Source organism: Bubalus bubalis, chromosome 12 (genome assembly GCF_019923935.1).
Source record: "Bubalus bubalis isolate 160015118507 breed Murrah chromosome 12, NDDB_SH_1, whole genome shotgun sequence".
In the NCBI taxonomy this organism is placed as follows: domain Eukaryota; kingdom Metazoa; phylum Chordata; class Mammalia; order Artiodactyla; family Bovidae; genus Bubalus; species Bubalus bubalis.
In genome coordinates this window covers 76,632,437-76,645,519 of record NC_059168.1, presented here as the reverse complement: position 1 = coordinate 76,645,519, position 13,083 = coordinate 76,632,437, and the positions used below count along the sequence as shown (strand labels likewise).

Genomic DNA, 13,083 nt, shown 5'->3' with positions numbered 1-13,083 from the left:
TAGCCAGACAAATGGCAATTAAATTCTATCTCCTACTTTAAAAATGTGACCTTGTTTATTCATCTGTAAAATGGGAGTAGTTATGCCTTCAGAACCAATCTCACAAACTGTTTTGAAGGTTAAATTTAATGCATATAAACTTATTTTCTAATAAGTGTATGTCTGTGTGTCAGAATAATTCCTTTCTTTTCAGTAAAATCATATTAGTCACATGTTACATTATTAAATCATTGCTTATTTTATATCCCTACTATATAGTTTTAGGTTGCCTAAGCAGAGACATTTGGAGAAGGCAATGGCACCCCACTCCAGTACTCTTGCTGGAAAATCCCATGGATGGAGGAGCCTGGTAGGCTGTAGTCCATGGGGTCGCTAAGAGTCGGACACGACTGAGCGACTTCCTTTTCACTTTTCACTTTCATACATTGGAGAAGGAAATGGCAACCCACTCCAGTGTTCTTGACTGGAGAATCCCAGGGGCAGGGGAGCCTGGTGGGCTTCCGTCTATGGGGTCGCACAGAGTCGGACATGACTGAAGTGACTTAGCAGCAGCAAGCAGAGACATTACTTTGCCAACAAAGGTCCATCTAGTCAAGGCTATGGTTTTTCCAGTAGTCATGTATGGATGTGAGAGTTGGACTATAAAGAAAGCTGAGTGCCAAAGAATTGATGCTTTTGAACTGTGGTGTTGAAGAAGATTCTTGAGAGTCCCTTGGACTGCAAGGAGATCCAACCAGTCCATCCTAAAGGAGATCAGTCCTGGGTGTTCATTGGAGGGACTGATGTTGAAGCTGAAATTCCAATACTTTGGCCATCTGATGAGAAGAGCTGACTCATGTGAAAAGACCCTGAGGCTGGGAAAGATTGAGGGCAGGAGGAACAGGGGATGACAGAGGATGAGATGGTTGGATGGCATCACCAATACAATGGACATGGGTTTGGGTGACCTCCAGGAGCTGGTGATGGACAGGGAGGCCTGGCATGCTGCAGTTCATGGGGTCACAAAGAGTCAGACACAACTGAGCAACTGAACTGAACTGAACTTAGTACTTATTACTAACACAAAAGTAGGAATAAAACTTATAAGAAACAACTGAACTATTTTTCAGAAAAGGGACAGACTTCTAGCTCCTCTCAGAGAATCATTTAAGACTGAGGGTAGGAGAGGCCATAGATGAAAGAATTCCAAAGTATGGCATGTCCAGGAGTGATGCTCATGTAGCTCATAAAACTTAAATCCCCTCCAGTAAAAAAAATACCTCTAGGAGGCCTTGTCTGTGTAACATTGTAGTGGCTACTGCCACTTGGGTCAAGTGAAGCTGGTTGTGCTATTCTGGTTATTATTGCCTAAGCCAAAGTCAAGAGTGTTTGGATTAACTGCAAAAAAAAACAAATAAAAAGACTAAATTTCTTTTAAATGAAAAATTACTATAATGTAAGCTCAAAGAAGGTAAGATATTGTTGGAACCCTAATACCTAGAACACTGTTGGGTACAAATAGGTTGTTAGCTTAATGCAAAAAAAAAAAAAAAAAAAAAAAAAGTTCTGGTGAAAAATTCCCTGCTGGTCAAGTGGCTAAGACTCTATGCTCCCAGGATAGGGGACCTGGGTTTAATCCTTGATCAAGGAACAAGTTCTCACATGCTGCAACTAAGAGTTTGCTTGCCACAACTAAAGACCCGGCATGCTACCATGAACATCAAAGATCCCACCTACAGCAACTAAGAGCCAGCACAGCCAAATAAATAACTAAAAATAATTTTTAAGAATTCTTCTGATAGATATATACAATGGAATATTACTCAGCTATTAAAAATAATGCATTTAAGTCAGTTCTAATGAAGTGGATGAAACTGGAGCATATTATACAGAGCAAAGTAAGTCAGAAAGAAAAACACCAATACAATACATTAACACATAAATATGGAATTTAGAAAGATGGTAATGATGACCCTATATGCGAGACAGCAAAAGAGACACAGATGTAAAGAACAGACTTTTGGACTCTGTGGGAGAAGGCAGGAGTGGGATGATTTGAGAGAATAGCATTGAAACATGTATATTACCATATGTGAAATAGATTACCAGTCCAGGTTCAATACATGCAATAGGGTGCTCAGAGCTGGTGCACTGGGATGACCCTGAGAGATGGGATGGGGAGGGAGGTGGGAGGGAGGGTCAGGATGGGGAACATATGTACACCCATGGCTGATTCATGTGAATGTATGGCAAAAACCATAATATTGTAAAGTAATTAGCCTCCAATTAAAATAAATTAAAAAAAATTCTGCTCAGGGGGTGAGCCATATTGAAGAGTGATCCATAAAGACACTCTTTGAAAGTGTCGGTGGTAGATGACTCATGACAAGCCACTCAACACTATACTGTTCCTGTGTTGATACTCTGAATGTTTTCATTTTCTTTTAACTGAGGTGATATAATCTCATATTCTGAGAAGATATGAACCAATCCTTCATATCCATGCAGGAACTCCCTATGTATCACAGGAGGATTTGATTCTTGCAGACTTCAACAGCTCAATTATTACAAAGAGAAAAACAAATCTTTCCTTGGGTACTCAATAGAAAAATGCAATTTTTGTTCTACCTAAAGCCAGGATGCGAAGAGCTGATTGATTGGAAAAGACCCTAATTTTGGGGAAGATTGAGGTCAGGAGGAGAAGGGGGTGACAGACAATGAGATGGTTGGATGGCATCACTGACTCAATAGGCATGAGTTTGAGCAAACTCCAAGAGATAGTGAAGGATAGGGAAGCCTGTCATGCTGCAGTCCATGAGGTCGCAAAGAGTTGGACAGGACTTAGTGATGGAACAACAAAGCCAGGAAGCCTTTCAATATTGTTCCTGCTACGGCAGCAGAAAGTATTCTGCAGAAACCCACATACAAGCAATTGATGGATAGCAGTAGCAGAATGTTTGCCCTGGAAGAGCAGGGCCCTGACTGTTCTCTTTCTTGTTGTTGTCCCTGTTGTTTAGTTGCTAAGTCAGGTCCAGCTCTTTCGTGACCCCAAGGACTGTGGCCTCCCAGACTCCTCTGTTCAAAGGATTTCCCAGGCAAGAATACTGGAGTGGGTTGCTGTTTCCTTCTCCAGGGGATCTTTCTGACCCAGGGGTCAAGCCCACATAACCTGCATTGCAGGTAGATTCTCTACCACTGAGCCACCAGGGAAGCCCTCTTTCCAAAATAGCGATAAATACTACCAGAAATGGTCAGAACAATGGAAGTAATGTCAATGAGTTCTCTTAATGGAAACCAGAGTGTTTGTACTTTAAATCCTGAGTTCTGTAATATTAATACAATGCTCTGAAACAAAGTGGGGGAAAAAAGGAGGACGAGGAGGAAGAGATGAGGAAGAGGGACGGAGAGGGAAAAGGGAAGAGGAAGAAGAATGACAATGGCTCTCACATAAATGATCTTCCGACTGGAGAATTAAAGAATCAGGACTAGAGACACAAGCAAAATTCGTATCAAAATCCACTCATTACAGAACATTAGTATTAGATTTAATACAAGAGTCACAATGTAATGATTTCTGATTGAAAAGTGTCTATATTCCCAAGTTATATGTTTAGCAAACAGCATACAATTCGCATTCTGTAGTACATGCTTCATTATGTTCAACTAAATCTTTGCCATCTTAACGTTGACAGATAAGTTCTAATTTAAGGAGAGACATGAGAGCAAGTGCACCCACTTGTATAAGAATTCTTACAAATTCTTATAAAGTAATAACAACAAAAATATATTGTAGACAACCATGTCTATGGTAATTCAGTAAATGAAAAGGTTACATGTTCCAGAATAACTGAGGAAAACCTCCACAGGGTAACCTGCTGAGTTACTCTTGTTGGAGTAAAGCTACTAAAGTTGAGTAAGCCTAAAGCTGAGGTGTTGAATTTTGGAAAACACGTATAAAGAATTAACCTAAGGTAATGAAATTCATGCTTCCTTCTTCTTATATTGAATGACTAGGTTCTAGACTAAAGGATTGGAGAAGGCAATGGCAACCCACTCCAGTGTTCTTGCCTGGAGAATCCCAGGGACGGCAGAGCCTGGTGGGCTGCTGTCTATGGGGTTGCACAGAGTCAGACACGACTGAAGTGACTTAGCAGCAGCAGTAGCAGACTAAAGGATCAGAGAAGGCAATGGCAACCCACTCCAGTACTCTTGTCTGGAAAGTCCCATGGACGGAGGAGCCTGGAGGGATGCAGTCCATGGGGTCGTGAAGAGTCAGACACCACTGAGCGACTTCCCTTTCACTTTTCACTTTCATGCATTGGAGAAGGAAATGGCAACCCACTCCAGTGTTCTTGACTGGAGAATCCCAGGGATGGTGGAGCCTGGTGGGCTGCCGTCTATGGGGTCGCACAGAGTCGGACAAGACTGAAGTGACTTAGCAGCAGCAGCAGCAGCAGACTAAAGGATATCTATCATGCTGAAGAATTTAACCCAGACCCATATTATTTGCTGTTTTGATAAGGATATACATTAGAAATAAACCTGAAAATCCAGTAGAGTTCATAAGCATTTCAGGATGCTGTCTTACATTTTATTTATATTCTTCTAAATTATTAGGTACCAATGTGCCAAGCTGTTTGACTGTAAAAAAGGAAAAGAAAAAAAAGAAAAAGAAAAGGAGCTGACTTTTTCCTGAGGGATTATTTTTTCCTACCCATGTTCCTATCAGAGTATATGGTACTTGCAGAAAATAACAACTAATTATGTGGTTTCCGTTATAAATTTCCTACCACTATCTCGGATGAATATCCCTTGTTATCTTCAAAAGGTTATACAGCATTTGAAATTCAAAAGGAAGGTGTTACCTGCTATCTTGCATAAATCTCTAACAATTGCAAATGGAATATATTATCGTCAGATCCGATTGCTTATGTCCAATCTTGCCTCATCCTAGCATTTGTAAAGGTAAATGCATAGCAACTTGCTTCTTTTTTTCTTGGAATTCAAAATTGTGCATATAAATAAGAGGACCCATGTTGTACAATTCCACACAGATTGTCTTTTTCCGTTACTGCTCTCATATGAGTACATTACACTGAATAGTGAGAAGGGCTGGAAAACTTTATTAACCCTAACTGAAATGTAACAGCAGATTCTTTTTAAATTCAAGTAGGGGAAAACAAATATCAACTTTATTCCTACTATTCAATAGAAAAATTACAAATACACACAATATTTGTTTGAATGCTCCTTGATTCTGTGAGGTCATTGTATTGAGAGAATGGTATGAGATTTTTTACTGAAATCTCTTTGTTGGGAGTTTTCCAGAGTGTAAATCCATTTGGACTGTAATTTGTATATTCTTAACAATGCAAATTAGTATACTGGAATTACCTTGCTCAGTCGAGCAAATATTTATTGGGTACCTACTCTTTCTGATCACCACGCTAGGTTCTGGGGGGGACAGGAGGTCAAGCAGGGTCCTATCCCTGTCAAGTTCACAACTGAGTTGGAAAGAGAATGAATAAATTTAAAATTCCCTTGGGTTGTAACAAGTTTAGCTAGAAGGCGGGTTTGGATAATTGTAGGGTTAAGTGTGATTCATAATCAGAATAAATTGGGGATATTTAAAAGAATAAAGATTGCTATCCCCATTCCAGATTTACTAATCTAGACTATTTTGGAGTATTACCCAAGGATATGTACACTTACAATGCTTGCTGGAGGAACCTCCCTGGTGGCGGTCCAGTGGTTAAGAATCTGATTTCCAATGCCAGGGACACGAGTTTGATCCCTGGTCAGGGAATTAATATCCTACATGCCATGGGGAGATTAAGCCTGTATAGCACAGGTACAGAGCTCTTGCACTCTATAGCCCATGTGACACAACAAGAAAAGCCCACATACCACAAGTAGAGAAAGCCCACGTGCTGCAACAAAGACTCAGCACAGCCAAAAAATAAAGTAAAAAAAAAAAATTAAATGTTCCCTGGATAATAGTGATGATAAGTTTGGGAAACATCAGACCAGATGATTTTTAACATCCTCTGAAAGCTTAGAAGACTGGGATTCTATAACTGAACTTAGGAAGTTAAAAATGAAGAAACAATATGGGGGTTAAAACCTATATGCATATTCAGGCTTATCATGAATGAAACATGAAGCATTTTCCCCAACTCATTTCCAACCAAGTCAATGAAAATTTGTATCAGTAATATGCCTGTTACCCACAAGAGGGCTCCCTGGAAAAAAAACAAAAACAACTCAAATCAAAATATCACAAAGCTTGATCTATTTAGAACAACCGCAATGATGCACTTGTTCACTGTAGAACATGCTTGTGATATATTATGGGCAATGTTTGAACCTTATCTAAAGGGACTTATGCTAAATTACCAAGACCCTTATTTAGTCTATAACTTTTAAAGCATAGAGCCAGAAGATTATTGTTAGAATATATGGTTAATGCATCATATATGGTAAGCACTAAAGACATACCATCCTCTTCATTTTCTGATTTTTTTTCTTATAAAGTCAATTTGTACACAGCTCATCCATTTTCTTTATGTTTTGAGCCTTGTACACTCTAAGGCTTAACCAGTATGTAGACAGGAACAATACATGGGATTAAATTACTACTACTGCCGGCAGTGATCTTGCTGAGGCACCAGTAAGACCATTGAGAGCACAGATAATATTTTTAAGTATCCAAATCTGGCTCTTGTCCCTGATTCTGTGGGACACTTGTCCAGAGTTTAATCTATGGGAAGTGCAGAGGACTTTTAGGCAGGACATTTTAGGGGCTGGCCAGCCTGCTTCAGGGATGTTCCATGAACATATCATTGAAGATTCAGAGTCACAACAGTTTTCCCCTACCTCCTCTTTCACTTGGCTGCTCTCCAATTACATTTTATTCAGGAAAAGTCGCTGGATCTATGTTAGCCTCAGGACAACATTTAAATTCATGTCACTGGAGGCATTCAATTTCTACAATCAGGGGTTTCCTTAGAGCTGCCCCAATGATGCATACTCATTTTGCCACTCTGACTCTGCACATCTGAACAGTAGCTCCATATGCTATGTGGACAGTGGTCACAGTGGGATCCTTGGCACTGAGCTTCCTATGTTCCTTGGGTTGATAAGACATTGGTATGAGGTGATGATCTGAGATTGGACTACTCTGAGTGAAGAAGAGCTAATTCGTTAACCATCACTGTCTATATCCCAGTTCACATGTTTACCTGGAGCAGAAGTGGCAATGACATATTTACTGTAGCTAATTTTGATATCATTTGCAGGAGGAAAGAAGATAATCCCCTGGCTTCTGAGAGCTCACGTATCACCTGGCAGATTAAATATGAGAATTGTATTACCTGAATGGAGAAAGAAGGTAACTGAACTGTACAAACTCATTTAGAAGTGTATGGATTCTGTGTTGCAATATATATTGATTGGCTATTGTGGGACTTAAAACTTTAATCTGTTTTGCTAACATAACAGCATGCAAAGCTGTTGGGCATATAATTTACTGCCTATACATAACACAGAGCAGGTAATGGCACCACCTATCTCAATCTTACAGTCAGTCACTAGGTACCTGTTCTGGGTCAGGTTTCATGCAGAGAGTAGCAGGGGTTTTACAGGTAAGTAGAATTCCCTCTGAGTCTTTTTTTTTTTTTTTTTTTTTTTTATTTTATTTTTAAACTTTACATAACTGTATTAGTTTTGCCAAATATCAAAATGAATCCGCCACAGGTATACATGTGTTCCCCATCCCGAACCCTCCTCCCTCCTCCCTCCCCATACCATCCCTCTGGGTCGTCCCAGTGCACCAGCCCCAAGCATCCAGTATCGTGCATCGAACCTGGACTGGCAACTCGTTTCATACATGATATTTTACATGTTTCAATGCCATTCTCCCAAATCTTCCCACCCTCCCTCTCTCTCACAGAGTCCATAAGACTGTTCTATACATCAGTGTCTCTTTTGCTGTCTCGTACACAGGGTTATTGTTACCATCTTTCTAAATTCCATATATATGCGTTAGTATACTGTATTGGTGTTTTTCTTTCTGGCTTATTTCACTCTGTATAATAGGCTCCAGTTTCATCCACGTCATTAGAACTGATTCAAATGTATTCTTTTTAATGGCTGAATAATACTCCATTGTGTATATGTACCACAGCTTGCTTATCCATTCATCTGCTGATGGACATCTAGGTTGCTTCCATGTCCTGGCTATTATAAACAGTGCTGCGATGAACATTGGGGTACACGTGTCTCTTTCCCTTCTGGTTTCCTCAGTGTGTATGCCCAGCAGTGGGATTGCTGGATCATAAGGCAGGTCTATTTCCAGTTTTTTAAGGAATCTCCACGGATTCTTTAACCACGCTTCAGGAGCTCCGAGTGACCTGAGAAAGGAAAGGTGTATGTAATGAGATCTGTGTGGACAGAGCATGAGTAACGGCACTGAATATATTCTTCTTTTTTTTTGACTCGTGGCATCTTAGTCCCCAACTAGGAATTGAACCCAGACCCTCAGGAGTGAAAACACAGAATCCTAACCACTGGACTGCCAGGGAATTCCCAGGGCTGAGACTTCTATGATGGGAAATGGGATAAGGCAGGAAGTCAAAAAGGGGAAGAACTGTATGGGCAGAGGTAGAATGTATGCCTGAGGTCATTTTAAAGGATACTTAGCAACAAGCACGTGAGATTGACAGCCACAGCTGCCACTACACTCTTTGTGGTTGTACGTTTCACACATACACAAAAATGCAGGCCACTTTTTCTCAAGTCATCATCACTTTGGAAATCACTCTGCTGTTTCTGTCTTGGGGAGGAGTCCTGCTCTATACATGGTAGGCAGACCTTCAAGATGATCTCCAAGATATTTGCTCCCTGTTGCTCCTGTGTTCAGGTTCCTTATTATATATTGAAAGGGAGACTATCCAGGTGAACCTAATCTACTCACGGGAGCACTTTATTTATTTTTTAATTTTTATTTGCTTATTTATTTTTGGCTGTGCTGGATCTTCGCTGCTGTGCCGGCTTTTCTTTAGTTGTGTCGAGTAGGGGATAGTCTCTAGTTATGGTGCATGGGCTTCTCATTGCGGTGGCTTCCCTTGATGTGAAGCATGGGCTCTAGAGCTTGTGGGCCTCAGGGGTTGTGGCTCCTGGGCCCTAGAGCACAGGCTCAATAGTTAACGGCTCCGCAGCATGTGGGATCTTCCTGGATCAGTGATCGAACCAATGTCTCCTGCATTGACAGGCAGATTCTTTACCACTGAACCACAAGGGAAGCCCATGTGAGTCCTTTAAAAGCAGAGATTTTTCTCAGGCTGCAGGCAGAAGGAAAATCAGAGAGATTCCAATGGTGAGCGGGAATCAATGGGCTTTACTGGTTTGAAGATAGAGGGCCCACATGAGAAGGAATATAGATGACCTTAAGGAGCTGAGATGGGCCTTTGCTGATAGCCAATGAGGAAATGGGAATCTTAGTCTTATATAGCCCACTTAACTGAATTACGCCAGCAGCTGGAATGAATCTAGAAGTGGGTTCTTACTTGGAGCATCCAGGTTAGTCCAGTCTAGCAGATACCTTGATTTTAGCCTTCTGATACCCAAAGCAGGGAGCTCAGTCGCCTGCTTGGACTTCTGACCTACATTATTGGGAGATAATAAATAGATATTGTTTAAGATCACTGAGTTTATGGTAACTCCTTACACAGTAACAGAAAACGAATACACTGTGTGTGGGCATGTTTGCATTATGCCTAGATTCTCTGTTAAGCGTTTTAACTTGTCAGTTCCTTTGCATATATATTCTAAAATGACAGTGACAGCTAAAGAAGAATAATGCTGTCTTGTATATAGACAGATGAAATGCCTGTCTCTCCATCATTAAAACACTTTGGTTGCTTTTTGGGAGTTGGGGGTTGTTGCAAGGAGCCACCTGCCTTCTGAGGTCCCACCTGTATGGAGACCATTTGCCTACCTAAGGGAAGTAGCTGAAGAACTTCAGGAGGAAATCGTGGCACAAATGGCCTGACATTAAATTCAGTTCTCCATCTTAAATTGACTCTTTGATGTCGCTCAGAGAAGCTCAGTGAAATGTACATTTAACATTCTTCGTTCTGTATATTTTGATCTTTCCATCTGACTCTGGTATGTTTGTGCCTCTCCCCTCTGGAAGAGTTGGTTTGCTTTTATTCCACTTATTTTTATTCTGTAGAATACTTGAAGAGGTTTTGGGAGCCTATGAGGACAGTGTAATGCTTCCCTAACAGACATTCCAGATGGCCTAACCATTTAGGACAGGAAATGCAGATCCCTGCCACAAGAATTTTTGGAAGTCCTGCCATTTTCTCAGGATCTGGCTGGGATGTGAGCCAGACCCCTGAAGGCTCAGACTTCTGCTAATACCTCTTTTTCCTTGCGGAACTGCCAGAACTGGAGGAAATACTTTATTTTTCCCTTCAGAATGCACTTACAGCGTCAGCCTGAAACTTTTTGTAGTCTTAGGAATCAAATGCAGTGTAAGCCGCCCTCTCACTGGAGTCAGTTGATAATGTCTTCAGAATCCTCTCTCTTTCAGTTCTTGCAGAGTGTAACTCCTTCTCCCTTGTGATCGCACTTCTGCCAGAAGAACGAACAAGCACCACTCTGAACTTTTGACCTGGTACTTTAAGTGCATTTGAATCCATAAAACGCAGAGAAAATGGCCTTTGTCGTCACTAACTCCCTCCTGCTCATCTACTAACGGGTACAGTATAAGGGTCCCCGGCAAGGCAGTCTGGGGTATGCTTGACATAGCCAGGACAGGACTGTCAGATGGTGTTTAGACTTCCTTATTAAACCCTAGGTATAGCACCATGACTCCCCAGCCCACAAGGGATTTTATTGAACAATTCTGGCCCACTGGCCTTAATCTGTATCTTAAGAGCGATCCATTTCTAAAAGCTGCTCTTTGAAATTGGTAGGAGCTCTATATGTAAAGGGCTTCCCGGGTGGTACTATAAAGCACCCTGCCTGCCAATGCAGGAGAGGTAAGAGACTCGGGTTCGATCCCTGGGTTGGGAAGATTCCCTTGGAGGAGGAAATGGCAACCACTCTAGTATTCTTGCCTAGGGAATACCATGGACAGAGGAAACTGGAGGGCTACAGACCATGGAGTTGAAAAGAGTCAGACATGACTGAAGCAACTTGGCATACACGCACATACATGTAAAAGTTCTATTTTGCAAATAAGATCATCTATACCACTTTTCTGGGCTTCTGTGGTGGCCCAGATGGTAAAGAATGTGCTTGCAGTGCAGGATACCTGGGTTTGATCCCTGGGGTGGGAAGATTCCTTGGAGGAGGGCATGGCAACCCACTCCAGTATTCTTGCCTGGAGAATCCCCATGGACAGAAGAACCTGACGGGCTACATCCATGGGGTTGCAAAGAGTCAGACACAACTGTGCGACCAAGCACAGCACACACAGCACATACCACTTTTCTAGATTCTACAATATATACACTGTTGATGCTAGTCATAACATAGATAGCTAAGGAGACCCTACTGTGTGGGTCAAGGAACTCTACTCAGCACTCTGTGGTGACCTAAATGGGAAGGAAATCCAAAAGAGAGGGGATTTATGTACACATCTAGCTGATTCACTTTACAGTAGAGACTTACACAACATTGTTAAGCAACTATACTCCAATAAAAATTAATTTAAAAATAAAAATTATTTTTAAAAAATAAATAAGTAAATATAGCCATGTTTTGCTCGCTCTTGGAGTACAAAACAGTAATGCACCATTCCTTGATGCAACCTTCACAGACAATCAGCACAGCATTGCAAAAGGCACCTCAACCAGGGAACAGGGATGTGGCCAGGAGGGGAAGGAAGAGGAAGGACTTTGTGCTCTGAAGCTGCAGGCATGGGAGACGGAAGCCCAATATAGAAGGGTCCTGCTGCTGAGTTGCTCCATGTGACTGCCACCTACCCTTTTCTCCTTTTGTAAGAGGGACAGCAGGCCTTTGCTTTCCAACTTTACAGGTTATAAAACTGTGATTCAGAGAGATTGGTATTGCTTCGGAGCCCTTGGGGTGTCTCCCTTTAGGTTAGATTGTAAATGACTGTGAAAATGTGTCTATCTTTTGTGGTCTCAGTTTCTCTCAATAGCTTTTCATCACACCCACTTTCATTTTTCCCCATCCTCCAAGAAGTCCCTGGGGTCATTATACAATTTAAAAGAGCAACACTTAAGAGCTTGGACAACTATTGGTACCAGTGGAGTTAACTGCACATAATTTTGCATCCACAAGAGCTGGATTTAAATGTAAATTCATTTTCCAAATGATTTGTTGGAAGAATACTTCCAGAAGAATACTAGTTGTATGTTTTTTGTCTTTGGAGATTTTCTTAGCCTTTTTACTCTTATCTCAAATCATAGCCCTTCTTTCTTTCTTATAAATCCTCAAAAAATTCTACTGCCTTAGTGAATAATTGTAATAAAAAGATGTAGGGTTCTAATATTAATGTTTAAAGTGGGAACTAAGTGGGTAAAAGGTGCCATCAACCTGGTTTCTTTCAAGAAATGTACAAAGATGGAGCTGAGATAGAAACATGATTTTGATTTTGGAAAATTGTTTAGCTTATCTCAGCCTCAGTTTTCTCATCTATAAATTGGGACTGATACCATTGACCTTAGAGAATAGTTGTGCAAATTAAATAAAATTATAAGGAGTTCTTGCTACTATACTCATAATTCATTAAATATAAGCACCTATCACCTTAGATCCCACCCATGACCAGTCAACAAATGAACAGTTCTTTGCTGAACCAGGGGCTTCCCTTGTGGCTCAGCTGGTAAAGAATCTGCCTGCAATGTGGGAGACCTGGGTCTGATCCCTGGGTTGGGAAGATCCCCTAGAAAAGGGAAAGGCTACCTACTCCAGTATTCTGTTCTGGAGAATTCTATGGACTGTATAGTCCATAGGGTTGCAAAGAGTTGGACATGACTGAGCGACTCACTTCACTTCCTGAACCAAGCACTGGCAAGCTAGGTGCTTAGATGAAAGAGAAAAGAATATATGAATCTCAACTTTGAA

General features: G+C 41.1%; 1 long non-coding RNA gene across 1 annotated transcript; it reads left to right on the top strand.

Annotated features, from left to right (window-relative positions):
- The first annotated feature begins 9,683 nt into the window (after positions 1–9,683).
- Positions 9,684–12,766, top strand: LOC123328714. The gene is made up of 2 exons (XR_006543740.2): positions 9,684–10,744; positions 11,810–12,766. It is a non-coding gene; the product is annotated as an uncharacterized LOC123328714 (long non-coding RNA).
- The last annotated feature ends 317 nt before the right edge of the window (positions 12,767–13,083 follow it).